Source organism: Heteronotia binoei, chromosome 7 (genome assembly GCF_032191835.1).
Source record: "Heteronotia binoei isolate CCM8104 ecotype False Entrance Well chromosome 7, APGP_CSIRO_Hbin_v1, whole genome shotgun sequence".
Taxonomy (NCBI): domain Eukaryota; kingdom Metazoa; phylum Chordata; class Lepidosauria; order Squamata; family Gekkonidae; genus Heteronotia; species Heteronotia binoei.
The window spans coordinates 64,446,353-64,462,567 of record NC_083229.1 but is presented as its reverse complement, the minus strand read 5'-3'; the positions used below and the strand labels follow the sequence as shown (position 1 = coordinate 64,462,567).

General features: G+C 39.5%; 1 protein-coding gene across 4 annotated transcripts in view; it reads left to right on the top strand.

The window, feature by feature from the left end:
* FAM110B (family with sequence similarity 110 member B) overlaps window positions 1-16,215 on the top strand; it is a 125,027-nt gene that overhangs the window by 51,726 nt on the left and 57,086 nt on the right. Inside the window, exon 1 of one of the 4 annotated variants that reach the window (XM_060243745.1) lies at window positions 2,413-2,550. The exons of 1 other annotated variant lie outside the window; for it this stretch is intronic. The gene's annotated coding sequence lies outside the window, so the exon portion shown is untranslated. Of the gene's footprint in view, window positions 1-2,412; window positions 2,576-4,342; window positions 4,433-16,215 lie in introns of those variants that run through there. 2 more of the 4 variants (XM_060243744.1, XM_060243746.1) reach the window with 2 other exon arrangements.

The following is a 16,215-nucleotide window of genomic DNA, read 5'->3' as shown; positions in this document are numbered from 1 at the left end:
TTCACCTTTGCCTTTCGCTTTCCTACTTTACTCAGCTATTTGTAAAGCCTCATCAGACAGCCACTTTGCTTTCTTGCATTTCTTTTTCTTTGGGATGGTGCTGATTGCTGCCTTCTGTACAATGTCACGAACCTCCGTTCATAGTTCTTCAGGCACTCTGTCTATCAACTCTAGTTCCTTAATCCTGTTCTTCACCTCCACTGTATATTCATAAGGGATGTGATCAAGGTCAAACCTGAATGGCCCAATGGCTTCCCCAGTTTTCTTCAGTTTAAGCCTGAATTTTGTGATGAGTAGGTTATGATCTGAGCCGCAGTCAGCTCCAGGTCTTGTTTTTGCTGACTGTAAGGAGCTTCTCCATCTTTGAGTGCAGAGTATATAATCAATCTGATTTCTGTGTTGCCCATCAGGTGATGTTCATGTGTAGAGTTGCCTTTTAGGTTGTTGGAAGAGGGTGTTCGCTATGACCAGCTTGTTCTCATGACAAAACTCTTATTAGCCTTTGCCCAGCTTCATTTTGTTCTCCAAGGCCAAACTTGTCAGTTGTTCTAGTCACCTTTTGACTTCCTGCTTTGGCATTCCATTCTCCTGTGATGAGGAGGACATCTTTTTTTGGTGTTAATTCTAGAAAGTGTTGTAGATCTTCATAGAACTGGTCCACTTCAGCCTCTTCTGCATCAGTGGTTGGGGCATAGACTTGAATTACTGTGATATTGAATGGTTTGCCTTGGATACAGACGGAGATCATTCTGTCATTTTTGAGAATGAAATGAAGTTTTAAAGCAGAGAGGGTCATAAGTCTGTGAAAACATTCAAGCAATATTGTTCAAGTAGCCTCATTAACTTCTTTTGGAGTAGCCATGTACTAAAAAGTTTTTACATATTTTCTGACTACACTCTCTTGTTAGCTACAAAGCCCACACCATTTCTTCTAAGGGACTCTTGGCCACAGTAATAGATGTAGTGATCCTCTGAGTTAAATTCACCCATTCCAGTCCATTTTAGTTCACTGATTCCCAAGATGTTGATGTTCAGTCTTGCCATCTCTTGTTTGATCACATCTAGCTTACCTTGATTCATAGATCTTACATTCCACGTTCCGATGCAGTATTGTTCTTTGCAGCATCGGACTGTTCTTTCACCATCAGACACATCCACAGCTGAGCGTCCTTTTGGCTTTGGCCCAGCTGCTTCACTCTTTCTGTGGTTACTTGAATGTTTTTCTCCAGTAGCATATTGGGCACCTTCTGACCTGAGGGGCTCATCTTCCAGTGCCATATCTTTTAGCCTTTTGTTTCTGTTCATGGGTTTTCTTGGCAAGGATACTGGAGTGGTTTGCCATTTCCTTCTCCAGTGGATCGCATTTAGTCTGGGTTCTCAGCTGTGGCCTGTCCATCTTGGGTGGCCCTGCATGGCATAGCCCACAGCCTCATTGAACCGTGCAAGCCTTCTCGCCACGACAAGGCAGCAATCCATGAGAGGGATTGCTCATTGTACCACATCGTACTAAATAATTTACCATTACACAAAGTGAAAAGATAACATTAGAAAAAATCAATTTGGCATAATACAGATTTATTGGTAACATATTGTTATTTGAAAATGGCCGGTTTAATTTTTTATTCCCAACAATGACTTAATTTTCTCCTCTGAGCTCTCTGCAGTTGTTCTGGATGAGGTTGCTCACCAGAGCTGGACCTCAAGATGCTGGCCAACTAGAACAGTGATTTCTGTATTCATAATCATAACAAAAGGAAGATTTAAAATGAAGTTTTAAAGCAGAGAGGGTCATAAGTCTGTGAAAACATTCAAGCAATATTGTTCAAGTAGCCTCATTAACTTCTTCTGGAGTAGCCATGTACTAAAAAGTTTTTACATATTTTCTGACTACATTGGAGTACCGAATCAGGTTGGAATTATTCAGTAGCCTGTGTTATCTGCATGGTTGAAGAAAACTGTCACACTTCATATAACTTCAGAAAGGTTGAGTTTAAAGGCTTAACCATCTAGATTGAAATGAGCGTAACTTGTGAAGGGAAAGATTTTGAAATTTCTGAATGATGCCCATCCCTTCAGATACCAAGAGGTGGGTATTCAAATAAATTGCATGAAATAAATTGAATTTTGTATTTTAATTTTTAAAGAAAAAGCTCAAAACGCTTTTCTTGTACATCAACCTTTCTTTGTGGTGTTTGATTTTTTTTCTTCTTGGTCATGTGCTCTGCTTTCATAGTACTGTGCTAGCAAACTGCTATAATAAGATTAGCAGCCGGCTAAACAGCAGTGACAGTATCCAAGCCTCAGAGAGCATGTGCTAGATTCTGCATGTGCCTTTCTCCCATTGGCTGCTGCCGTTGCACTTGCCAATTTGATAGGTTTCCACAGTTATCTTTATGCTGCATTAGAGACGTAGATACAGAGGTACAGTGTTCATGCAACGGTGGAGGAGCTCTGCTTCTCATGTAGCATAAAAGAAAAGCCCACAGACAAGAGACATTGCTCTTTGTTATAAACCTATCAGCATTTAACAACTGCTGGCTGCAAGCAGAGGTCAATGAAGGAGTTTCACTTTATGGTAATTACTTGAAAGTCTTTATCTTCCCCCCATAAAACACATTCATGCATGAAATGAATACAGTTAATCATGTCATCTGTTTAATTTGATCTTACTTTCGTTAATATCATGTGTACTCCGGAGGGATGGTCATCACATTACAAAACACATCATTATACTAAGGACTTAGCCTAGAAATATAATGTATATTGCATGAGGAAATTGTTCTCATATGAAATCAGGAGCCTGGCATGTAAATAATTGTCCTCAATTCCCTTTTTGTTGTGGTGAAAGCAGCGCATTAATTTTTGGGTGGGTGAGGGTGGGTCTGAACAATTGAATTGGAGCATGTATGATGCTTCCTCTTAATGGAAAGGAAAATATTTCTAGATAATAAGCAGTTACAGTCTGAGAGATGAGCTTTAATTTGGCCAGGGAATTAACTGCTTGCATATTTCTACACCAAGACAGGAATTTAGATTTATACGCTCCATTGTCTGGCTTGAAGCCTTAATATTTGGATGAGTTCTTTGTTCGATCCTTTGAATTTGCTATTTAAAGCAACAACAATTGTCCCATCTATAGTGCAGGATACCCATCGCTGCACACCCATTGTTCCAAAAAAGGCAAATAGTGGGCTCTGGTGTCTTTGTTTTTAAAGACCTTGCCCTGCCAACGGTGGAATGAATCAACAGACATATAATGCATTAATACCTTGGACAAGCCTTGGAGTGGTGAAGGGGGTGGGTCTGTGAAATGTTTTCAGAACTGGGTGCTTGTTTTTTGCTCTCTTTACCTTTCAAGATTTGCATATCATTTGATCTGAACTTATTCAAAACTGTGCTGTTAAGGTCATATTTGCTGTTCAAGTTGATGATTAAAAGAGCAGGGAAAGCATGAAGCTGCTGTACAGAGCTCTGTCCTGATGTAGTTCCACTCTTGGTGAAGGTGTGTCTGGGAGCGATACAGTGACATCTCCTGTGTGAAGTGCATGGGAAGTTGCACATGCTGATGTTCATTTCCATGGGGCTCTTCCAGGAGAGAGTCTTTGAGGCTGTGCATTTGGTTTGTTTTGACTGTCGAGGGCTACATAAATGTGTATTAGGTCACTGGTTGTCCAGCTGGCACATAGCTACCATGCGTCTGGGTGACAGGAAGCTTGCCTCACTTGAGTGATAAAAGGAGTGATGGGTTTTAACTGTTTTAGTTTCACTTCTTATCTCGTCTAATCTGTGGCCTTCCCTTTTTAATGAAGTTTTAGCTAGCATTACAAAGTAAAATTTGATGGAAGCGTTGCTAGCTTCCTTAAATCCCTACAATTGGATTTTGGTTGTTTTGTGAACTTTGCACATTTCAAATATGATTACTGAGAAAATAAGAAAGTAACAAAAGCAATGAGGTATTTATAAAATAAATATCCAACTTCTGCTTTCAGCCTGCATTTAGTTTTAATACAATGAACAGTATTGATACTTGTGATATTCAAAGAACCAGTGGATGATGTGACATCCAAATGTGGAATGTTTCTGTCTTTAATCTTGGCTAGTTATGAACTTACCAGGTGACTTTAGGTAAGCTTCTCACCCATACTCACATTCCCCCAACTCTGAAATACAACATAGCTTTATAATGCTGTTTACTTTGCATGGTTGTTGAAAGACTGCTGCCATGTTTTGAGTACATAGGGAAAATGCTACATAAATACTTTATTATATACTTAATTTCAGCCTTATATTTTCAGAATGTTTGCTTTGTCTCTGCAGATCTGAGATATAAACCTGTGCACAATGGGAAATGCATGTGTGAGTCTGCTTGAGGTTGTAGTCATAGAAGATTCTTCCTGCATAGCAACAGTTGAATCTAGGACAGTGATGAATGGTGAGAATGGGAGCACAGTCGCAATCATGCTAGCTTGCCATCCACTTGTCCCTCTTTGTGCAGTGATAATTGACCATGTTTTTAGTTAGAAGAAGCAGCAGGTTTATTTTGCAATCATCTATGTGGATGGAAAATATAATGTTGAGCTCTCTTTTTTTTCTGCTGTGGCATCATGCTGCGGATGCTTAGTGGATGTTGACAGCTGCTCATGTGAAAACTCTAGGCTGTTTAATTCAAAATAAAAATAACCTCTGCTCAAGCAGTAGTTTTGTGTGATCAGACCTAGACTTCTAGGCACATGACCCCAGCTCCCTAAAGTGTAAGATGTTTTGAGTGACTCGTATTAAGGGTCTTATGCCCCACTTTCCTGTTAGGGCACCCTGTGAAAGGAAGCACGAAGGAGGTAATAATAAATTTATTAAGTGTTTGTAATGAATGTATTTTTTGGGGAAAGAGCTCTTTTGTTCTCCAAACTATAAAAACCATAATAATTTCTGACAAATAATTTTTCTCTACATCTTTCCTTAAATTGCCTATTGCATCAGAATATACCCACATATGAAAGTTTCGTATTACAATATTGATCTAATATCATAAAACATAAATGCATGACAATTGTAAAATAGGTTCACCAGTATATATATATTTAATATATATATATAAATATATATATTTGGCCGCTGTGTGACACAGAATGTTGGACTGGATGGGCCATTGGCCTGATCTAACATGGCTTCTCTTATGTTCTTAGTGTTGGTCAGATATTGTCCTAGAGTCATTGACCCCAGGTTGAGACATTGTTCCCAGTGTTGGCAATATAAAGAACAGTATGTCTGGTGCTTGTTCTCATCCACGGTCTGGCTAAATAAAAAACAGGTTAACAAAGCATGTGCTGCAAGGGCTGCGAAGGGTAGTTAACAAGTGTTTCATGACAGGCCATGGGTGTTTCATGAACCTTGATGTGATCAGAGCAGACTTGGAGTAGTCTGTATTTCTAAAGGGCATCACAGCTCCAATTCCAAAAACTCTGGTTGTTGAATTTTGTATTTTTGTTCATGAATCTCCTAAGCAGCACTAGCTGGCAATATACAAAATATTAACTATGCACAGGGGCCGTTTTGTAGAAAAATAGGTGGTGGACCTCATTAGCATAACTCATTAGCATATGCCAGCCCTCTACCAGCCCAAGCAACCCAATGCAAGAAATTGGAGCCCCTGGCAATCGAGGTCTGCTTGGGCTGGCTAGAGATCCACCCATCCCAAGCAGGCCTTGCTCATCTGGGGCTTTCCTTGGCACCCCCCCCCCCCACCCAGTTAAAAGGCCAGCAAGCCACTTATCTATTATGGCTGCTGAATGTTATTTGTCATTGGTTGGTTTTATGAAAAGTGCAACTAAATCAAATCAGGTGTTTTGTAGTCAGACATGGATTTATCAAACTTTTTAATGTCTATGCATAAAGAAGAGAGATTTGCCACCACTGTTGTTATATTTTTGTCTCTATGGCTGCAATCACACTCACTAAATAATGCACCTTCAATCCGATTCCAACTGGATTTTTACTATGTGAACTGGCAAAATCCAGTTGGAAAGTGTTTTGAAGGTGTATTGAAAGTGTATTATTTAGTGTGTATGACTGTAACCTGTGTGGGGGGTTTTTTGTTGCTTTTTCTCCTTTCTTTTGGAAAAAAATTAGTTGGTGGATGCTAAGTCCTCTCCCTTCTGTTTTTTTTAAAATAAATTTTAGGAGGGGATTAAAGGAGGAGCATTTTTATAGGTCTAAAAAAATAGAGTTTATACTTTAGTTCAATACATTTTTCTTTTACTCCAATAATGAAAAACATTATATGTAAGGGAGTGGACATGGCTAAGTGGAGAGCATCTGCTGAGTGTGCAGAAAGTTCAGTCCCTGGCATCTCCCATTTAAAGGACCAGATAGTAGATGATGTGAAAGACCTCTGCCTCTGACCCTGGAGAACTGCTGCCAGTCTGAGTAGAAAATACTGACTTCGATGGACCAATGGTCTGATTCAGTATAAGGTAGTTTTATGTGCTTATGTGGAAATAATCACAGGAATTTAAGAAATTGCCGAAGTATTTGTGTCATGAAAGTTGCACTTGGATGCCTTATGATTTGTAGAGATTAAGAGACTGCTGTCAGAATATGTCTGAATGGATACATGTTTTCAAGGAGTGGCTTAAGGCAAATGTGCTGGAATTTTTCTTTTCCTGTTCCAAATATGATGCTCTTCCAGCGTGTTTGGTTGAACTGTAAAATGCCAACTTGTGTCCACAGAAGTTAATTTGAAAACTACTATAACAGATTTTTTAGAACTGTTAGCATATGAAATGAATTATTTTTAAACTTGTAGCAATATGAAAAAGTTCACTAACTTCATGGTAGAGCATTTAGTTTGCACAATGCTAATGCATGTGCAGTTCTGACCTGCGTGGTTGGCCTGTGATCTCCCCTAACAAAGAACAAACAAATAACAAATACTTTCCTAATTCTTTTATTAGGACCTTCAAAAATAATAGAAAACATCATTTACTCTTCTGTCAAAATCCTTTACTTCTTGAACTGGGGAAAAAAAATCCTCGACTTCAAGGCTGATCTCTTTGGCAGTTGTAGTGGCTTTACTGTTAAGGGCTATAGATAATGCTGCCATCCAAATAGCAGTGGAAAATATAGAATCCTGATCAGCAATGTACATACCTTGAGGAAAGGTATGCATAGCTTTGATGCTTAACTATAATTCTCATTCATCATAACTTTCAGTAAAACCTGAGTGATTCTACATTTCACATAGTCTGAGAAAAAGTGGGGTGAAAATGGAACTATTTGACTTCCTCTTCTGTTTCCTCTGTGGCTAAGAGAGCTTGTAAGTATGAGAGAAACAAGTGCTATAATTTTAGGTGCCATTATTTACCCACCCATATGGTATTTTGGATAGGCTTCCCAACCCCCCCCGCCGTGGCAGGGAACCCCTGAATTTTCAGCCTCCTCCCCCGGTCTCAAAAAATCCGGAAGGGGGGGGAGAGAGAACATACGTGTAGGCATCATGTTGTTGTAGAGCTTCTGATCCGTTTGTAAAATGTGTGCCCCTTTAAGGCTGCTCAGGAAACAGGAAGGGCTTCATTGGAAAGGGTCAGTAAGTTTCCATGGAAAACGGCCCCTCCCTTTCTTTTGCTTTCGTTTTCACAGTAAGCATAGTTCTCCTGGAAGACCAAGTAAGTATTTGTGTGTGAGAGAGAGGGAGGGGGCAGGGGATTCCCTGGTTTGGAGGCCCTCCCCCCCCTTTAGAAAGCATGGGGGGAAGGGAAATGTCTACTGGGCACTCTATTATTCCCTATGAAGAATGATTCCCCTAGGGAATAATAGGGAATTGGTCTGTGGGTATTGGGGGCTCTGGGGGGCTATTTTTTGAGGTAGAGGCACCAGATTTTTAGTATAGCATCTAGTGCCTCTCCCCAAAATACCCCCCAAGTTTCAAAACGATTGGACCAGAGGGTCCAATTCTATGAGCCCCAAAAGATGGTGCCCCTATCCTTAATTATTTCCTATGGAAGAAAGGCATTTTAAAAGGTGTGCTTTAAATGTGATGGCCAGAACTCCCTTGGTGTTCAATTATGCTTGTCACATCCTTGTTCCTGGCTCCACCCCCAATGTCCCCTGGCTCCAACCCCAAAGTCCCCAGATTTTTCTTTAATTGGACTTGGCAACCCTAATTTTGGAGCCTTTTCACATCCTCTCTTTTGTTGGAATATTTGCAAATAATGAAATGTTTTGAGTGAGTGTGAACTTTGTGGCTTTCTCTGAGTTAACTTACCTCTCTGTTTCTATTGTATCATGCTGACAATCAGCATGATACATGGTACTGTCCATTTTATAATGACCCAAAGGGCGATTAACATGTGGAATTCACTGCCAGCTTAAGAGGAGATAAAAATATGAAGTAGAGGTTCATCAGTGTTGGACTGGATGGGCCATTGGCCTGATCCAACATGGCTTCTCTTATGTCCTTATTTGGAATATGTACATCACTCCAATTACATCTTAATAGATCCAGTGATTTTTATGTTTCTCTTCTTCTTGCTGACTGTCTTAATGGAACTATCTTTAAGGTAGCAAGATTTTGTACAGTTGTGTGCCCTATATGGAAACAATTGGTTTAGTACTTTAAAATTTTTATATTACCATTAATTGTAGGAATTCTGTACTGAATACCTGCTTATGTATCCAATTTGTATCATGTATTTTTAAAATATACCTAATTCTGGATTGTAATACACTATGTATGTATGAGTTAACCTACCTGAGAGGATTGTTTTGAGAATGAAACTGAATGTTACCGTGAATTTGTTCAAGAAAATAGGGTCAATCAAAATTGCTTCATTTTTAACAAGTTGCTTGAGACTCATTGACTGACAGCTTTGTATTGTAATCCGTAGTTGCTTGAGAATCTCCCTGTTTTTGTTCTTGGCCAGCAGAAATACAATGTCTGTTTAAAGTGCTTATGTACTGACTCTGCACCATAAGTACCCCAAGAGGTTTATAGTGGTATACACCAATTAAAACACAGCAACAACATACTTGTATCTGGAGGCCCCAACCTCTTCGAACCTGCAGACATTTTGGAATTCTGACATAGGGTAGTGGGCATAATCAAAAATGGCTGCCTCAGAAAGGAGAACCAACCAGAAAAGACTTCGTCAGAAAGACAACTAACCACAAAATATCAGGGAGCGAAGTTATAGATAAATTTAATAGTAACGTTCTGGCATTTCAGGCAGAAGCTCTGATTAAGAGCAGGGGTCATTTTGTAGAAAAATATGTGGTGGAGCTCATCCAGGGATTGTTATGCAGCTGCACATATACTATTCAATGGACAAAGAAGTGGAACTCTCAGAAGGAGGAGCTGGAACTCTCAGAAAGGTTCAGAAGCTGCGCTCCTGTGAGCTTCCACTGAATCTGAGACCTGATTAAGAGTATGCCTTTTTAAATGAACGTGTTGTTTAAAAGTATTTTCTTGTATACACAGAATTATCATGACTCACACTGTGAAGATTCTTGTGCTGTGGTGGCAGCTTCTGCCAAGGCTATATTTTTAAAAAACTGCACAGCCAATCAGAAGCCCTGCAGGGTAAAAGGCCCACTGCCCCCACTTACATTCTCAGAATACTTGATGGACAGATGAAAGACATCCAGAGAAGGAAGTTGCATTATTCTTTGCGGACGCAGAGAAAGCTTTTGATAATTTGAATTGGGACTTTATGTTTGCAGTAATGGAGAAAATAAAGTTGGGGAAAAACTTTATAAGAATGATAAAAGCAATTTATACTGAACAACATGCAAGGTTATGTATAAATGCAGATCTTACAGAAGAAATGATAATCAGCAAAGGTACAAGGCAAGATTGTCCGCTTTCACCATTGTTGTTTATAATGACTCTTGAAATCTTATTGATGCAAATACAAGATGATGAAGAAATTGAAGGAACGAGAATTAAAGGATTTTCCTATAACTATGGAGCATTTGCAGATGATATAATGTTTATAAATGAAAATCCTATGCAAGTAGCACCTTTGTTAGCCAAAATACAAGATTTTGGAGAATTGGCAGGACTTTATGTTAATAAAGAAAAGTCAAAAATTTTGTGTAAAAATATGCAAGCAAATAAACAAAAGGAATTGCAGAGATTAACGGGATGTGAAGTTACCCATAAAGTAAAATATTTGGGCGTGGAAAAAACAATGAAGAACATTGATTTGTTTAAAAACAATTATGAAAAGTTATGGCGTAAAATGGACGAAGATATGATAAAATGGAACAAGCTTAATTTGTCACTGCTTGGTAGAATAGCTGCAATTAAGATGAACATTTTGCCGAGAATAATGTATTTGTTTCAAACTATTCCGATTGTGAAAGACAGTAAACAATTTAATAAATGGCAAAGAAAGATTTCAGAATTTGTATGGGCTGGGAAAAAACTAAGGATTAAAATGAAAGTTTTAACAGATGCTAAAGAAAAAGGAGGATTTCAACTACCAGATTTATGATTATATCATGAAGCAGTTTGTCTAGTGTGGATAAAAGATTGGGTGACACTGTTGAATAAAAAACTTTTAACGTTGGAAGATCATGGAAATAAATTCGGCTGGCATGCTTATATGTACTATGGAAAGAAAAAGTCAGATGGTTTTTTTTCTCATCATTATATAAGAAATAATCTACTAAATGTTTGGATGAAGTATAAGAAATATGGCGATGAGAGCAAACCACTATGGATAGTTCCAGCAGAAGTAATAAGAATAACAGCTGAGACAGGAGAGGAAAAAGGGATGTCATATAATCAATTATTAAAAATACAAAGCGGTGAAATAGAATTGAAAACTGCTGAAGAGTTGAATAATAAGTATGATTGGTTTCAAATGCAACAAATAAAAAGTTTGGTGGAGAGCGATGTTAAAACTGAAGGTATAAGACAAGAACATACAGAAATGGAAAAAGTTCTGCTTGGAGATAATGAAAAGTTAATTTCAAAAATCTATAAATTACTTTTAAAATGGTCTAAGGAAGATGAAGTAGTGAAATCTCAAATGATTAAGTGGGCAATTAATGTAAATAAAGAAATACAGTTGGACACATGGGAATATTTGTGGAAGAACTCTATGAAACTCTCAACATGTCAGAATATTAAAGAAAACTGTTTTAAGATGATATACAGATGGTATATGACTCCTAAAAAGTTGGCAGATATGAACAATAAGATGCCAGATAGATGTTGGAAATGTAAAAAACATGAAGGTTCTTTCTACCATATGTGGTGGACTTGTGAAAGAGCGAAAAAGTACTGGCAGATGATTCAACAAGAGATTTCTAAGATCTTGGGATACGAATTTAATAAATTTGCAGAGACTTTTCTGTTGGGATTACAAATGGAAAAATTTTCAAAAGAAGATAGAACTTTAGTTTGGTACTTGCTCTCAGCTGCTAGGACATTGTATGCGCAATTGTGGAAGCAAAAAAAAAAATACCAGAGAAATGGGATTGGATTGTAAAAGTTATGACATGGAGTGAAATGGACAAGTTAACAAGGACCTTGAGAGACTGTGATTTAGAAGTATTTAAGATGGAGTGGGAAAAGTTCAGAAGATACGTAGCAAGAGTGGAAAATAAAAGAACATTGGACAATTTTTGATAATGACTAAGTACAAGAGGGAGGAGGATATTAATTTTGGTTCTTATTAATTAAGGGTACCTTTAATATTTAGATTTTAAGTATATAACATCGGCGGGGGTCAAGTAGCGGGGGGAGGGGTAGGTAGAAAGTAATATATGGGATAGATTTTTAAAAATTATTAATGAAGTAAGAAATTGAAATTTATTACCATATGTTACTAATAATATTGTTTGAAACTCAAGAATACTTGACGGACAGCCAGCAAAGGTGTTGGTGGACACCATGGGCACTCATGAGAGCCTTGTTGGGGTCTCCTGATCTATACAGATATAATTAAAAGCAATTTTAAAGAATTGGCAGCAGTAACAAAGAACAACAACCAATTATAATCTTGCCAAAAACAAAACAAGAAGGATGGGATAAAGAATTCAACAGTTTAAAACTGGCAAGAATTTTAAAAAATATGTTAGTTTCGCATGGAAAACATCCAACAAATTTATTTAAGTTATAGTCCATCTTTCTCTCTGAGGCTCAAGGCAGATTATATAGTGTAGTATGAAAATGGTGTGGGGAGAGACAGGAGCCCCTCCCCCCATGGTACAGTGCTGAGCAGGATTGGGCTCCACAGCATTTTTAAAGCAACAGAAACCCTTAAGTAAAATGACCATTGTATCCATGGATTTGTCTGGCACACTGTATCATCTAGGGAGCATTCTGCCATGAAACCTTGCTAGTTGACCTTGGGTCAGTAATACATTCTCAATTTAATCTCTCAGGTGAGGATAAAATGGAGGAGAGAACAATGATGTAAACTGCTTTGAGTCTCTGTTGGGGGGAACTCGAGTGTATAAATGAAGAGAATAAGAACTCTTGGATATATGCCACCAGGACCTGAAACATATTTGGTGAGTGGGTGGGGTATTTTTACATTTTTATGTGCGTGTGTGTGTGTGCGCATGCATGAGTGTTTGTGTGTGTGCCTGGAAGTCATGGCAGCTTCTGGTGACTGTCCCCTACTGGGAGCATGGAGGATATTCAGAGAGGTGACTGAATAAAGCCTTCCCTTGCTTCCTAGTATGTTAGTGGGATCTGGTTGCTGACCATAATAATAGTAAAACTGAAGCTGTCTCCTGGTTCTGGTATTTTAAGGAGGTTTTCCACTGAAGTACTTGCCAGAGTCGATGCTATTTAGATTTCAAGATCTAACAAGTCTGAGCTTGTCTTGGCTACCCAAGCCAGGTCAGAACATGGAAAATTAATCATTTTTAATTTCCCAATAGGTCTAGAACAGGAGTGTTATGAGGGCCAGATCTGACATAAATGAGACCTTGTTGGGCTGGGCCATGTGTGTCATAAAATATAATGCCAGGTATCAGATATAAAATTTATGAAAGACACAAACACAATACAAGATTTTTTAAAAACTTAAAATATGCTTACAAGATTAGCACTCTTGCAATACTTTGTTTATTTAACAGTTTTTGATAACTGACACCTCTTGCTATGAATTATTGCATCAAAATCTGGAGACAATGTCTCTGCTGTAGCAATATTGAATATGCTGTTCAGGTCTTGTTCAGGTGTGTGTAAATTGCAAACCCACTTATTGACATTCATTAAAGAAATATCATGGTCAATGCTTTGAGCCTAAGACCCAGGGGAAAACATGAAATGGCTTGGCATGTTGAGCTTTTGTACATAAGTTGCTTCATGTGCTGGTCAGCCAATGGAGAAACTAGAGGCTGTGCTCTGTAGCTCCTATGTGACTGACCAAGCCTGGCAAAACAAGCTGTGATGCTAAAGGAAGTGCGTGCGAGAAAGAAGCAGATAGTGGATTGCTCATGGGCCTGATGAGCCCTCAGGGGCTGTGATCCAGCCCTTCAGCTACATGTTTGACACCCCTGGCTTACATCATTCTCCCTACCCCCTTTGATCTGCACAACAACTTTGTGAGGTAAGTTAGGCTGAAAGTCTGTGACTGGTCTGAAATCACCCAGTCAGCTTCCACAGCAAGAGTTTGGATCTGACAGACCCCACTCTGAACCCCTAGGTGGTGCGGGGGTGCGGGGGTGCGGGCCCTGCGGGACCTAGGGCAGTTCCGCAGGGCCTGTAAGACAGCCCTCTTCCGGCAGGCCTATAATACTGACTGACAAGGAAATCTTTTGGATGGAACAAAATGCATCTGTAGACCGCCGGTTTTTATCTATCTTGCTTTTATTAATTTATGGTTTTAATTTTACTTGTAAGTGTTTTAAATTGTAGTATTTGTATTATCATGTTGTAAGCCGCCCTGAGACACTTCGGTGCGAAGGGCGGGGTATAAATCCCAATATAAATAAATAAATAAATAAATATGCCCTCCTCAAATTCCACCACAGAATTTCCAGGAAATTTCCACCAACCTGGAAAGGTATCACTCAAGGCCTGTGGGTGAGAGGCCCCCCCTCCACATTTATTGTCTTCCCACCCACCCAAGTGAAGGCATTCATTCCTCCCACCACCTCAAGGGGAGCTGATCCTTGCCACCTGGAGAGCAGATGTAATTTAATTTAATTTAATTTTTAAATTTATATCCTACCCCATCCCGCAAGTGGGCTCAGGGTGGCTTACAACAATAAAATCAAACATATCAGAATAACATCATAAAAACAAGTATTATATGTCAGAAGCAGCATAATAAATAGTCTTATAAACATAGGTGGCAAAACCACACAATAGCATATGGCTGATAACTGTCAGCATGACATGCATACCATAATGGTAAGATGCTGGCAGAAACAATGGCTTTCAAAAGACACCAGCTGGATCAATTAAAAGCCTGACGGAAAAGCTCCATCTTGCTGGCCCTGCAAAACCTCGATAAGTCCCACAGGGCCCGGATCTCTAGTGGTAGCTCATTGAACCAGTTAGGGGCCTGGCCCAAAAAGGCCCTGGCCCTTGTAGAAGCCAGGGATTGTGAGCAGATGTTGAGTAGCAGACCTCAGAGCCTGGGAGGGCTCATATTCTGAGCTATCTCCAGCCCTCACCTGGAGATTGGCAATAGTAGTTCTCTAGGAGGAAATGGCATTGTGCCTGTTTGAGGTCCCACCCCTCGTCAAAGCCCTACCCCTTAAATCTCCAGAAATTTCTTAACCTGGAGCTAGCAACCCTATCTCCTTCCCATTATCTCCCTCTAACTTAAGGTTTCCACTGCCCTTCCCCATCCCTGCAGCCTCTACATAGGAAAAGGATAGACTTTCTTCACTGGGGGGGGGGGACCAAAGCAGCTTACATAATTCTCCTCTCCTCCCATTTGATCTGAACAACATCCCTGTGAGGCTTTCCTGTCTCCTTCTGAGGCAACCATTTTGGGCTGCATTGAGGGTAGGAGAGAGAGAGGGAATGACAGGAAAGGCTTCATGTGTTGGGATGCTCTCTGTGTGGGCTGTTGATAGGGCAGCAGTGGTCTCTTGCCACCAATGGCCGTATTGCCTTTCATGAAGTCACAGTAGAGTGGCAGGCCTTTTTGAGGCCGGTTGATAGAGAAGACAGAGAGAAGCATCGGAGATGTGTCTCTCTCTGAGCTAAGACTGTTTTGGCAGTTTGTTCAACATTCCTGGGCCTGCAGTAGGCAGGGGTAGGGGAGTCAGCCAGTGAGAGGCCAGAGATGGTGGCATATGGTTCATTAGCCAATAGTTGATACCCCATATCCAACCAATGAGGAAGCTTGAATCTGCCACCATGCCATGGGTTTTATTACTAAAAAATTCTCAGGGACTCGGGAGTCCTGTATTTTCTAGCTTCCTAGATCTAAAGAAGTCTCTTATCTTACCCGAGTTCTTCAAAAATATGCTGTTCTTACCATTCAAGAACTGTGGTTTTAAAGTAGTAAACTGAGTTCCAAGAAGATTTTTCTGTGTTGATGAATTATTAACATTATGATGGAAAGAACACACCAGCTTCTATGTACAAGGTGAAGAATATTTGGTAGAAAGATACTAGGTCTGTTATATTTGCTGTCCTATCCACTGGTGTCTTAGAAAGGAAGTATTGTTTAATGAGGAGCCCCGTGGCACAGAGTGGTAAGCTGGAGTACTGCAGTCCAAGCTCTGCTCACGACCTGAGTTCAATCCCAGTGGAAGCTGGGTTCAGGTAGCTGGCTCAAGGTTGACCCATTCTTCCAAGGTCATACCCAGCTTCCTGGCGTAAAGTGTAGATGACTGGGGAAGGTGATAGCAAACCACCCCATAAAAAGTCTGCCATGAAAATGTCGTGATGTGACATCACCCCAGAGTCAGAAACAACTGGTGCTTGCACAGGGGACTACCTTTACCTTATTATTGTTTAATGAGCAGTGATAATTATGACTGTCCAAAAACAAATAATAAAAGATAGTAGTAATGTTTATAATGTTTATTTAGGTATTATTATTATTATTAATATAGAGGTATTAATTAAATAATGTTTATTTAGGCCAAGTTTCCAGATTCTATTTCAATTATTTCTTAATTAACCTACTTTGGTTTAATGGTGTGGTGTAGACCATTGCAGTTTGGTTTAGTGTTAGGAGTGCAGACTTTAATCTGGGAGAACCGGGTTTGATTCCCCACACCTCCATCTGG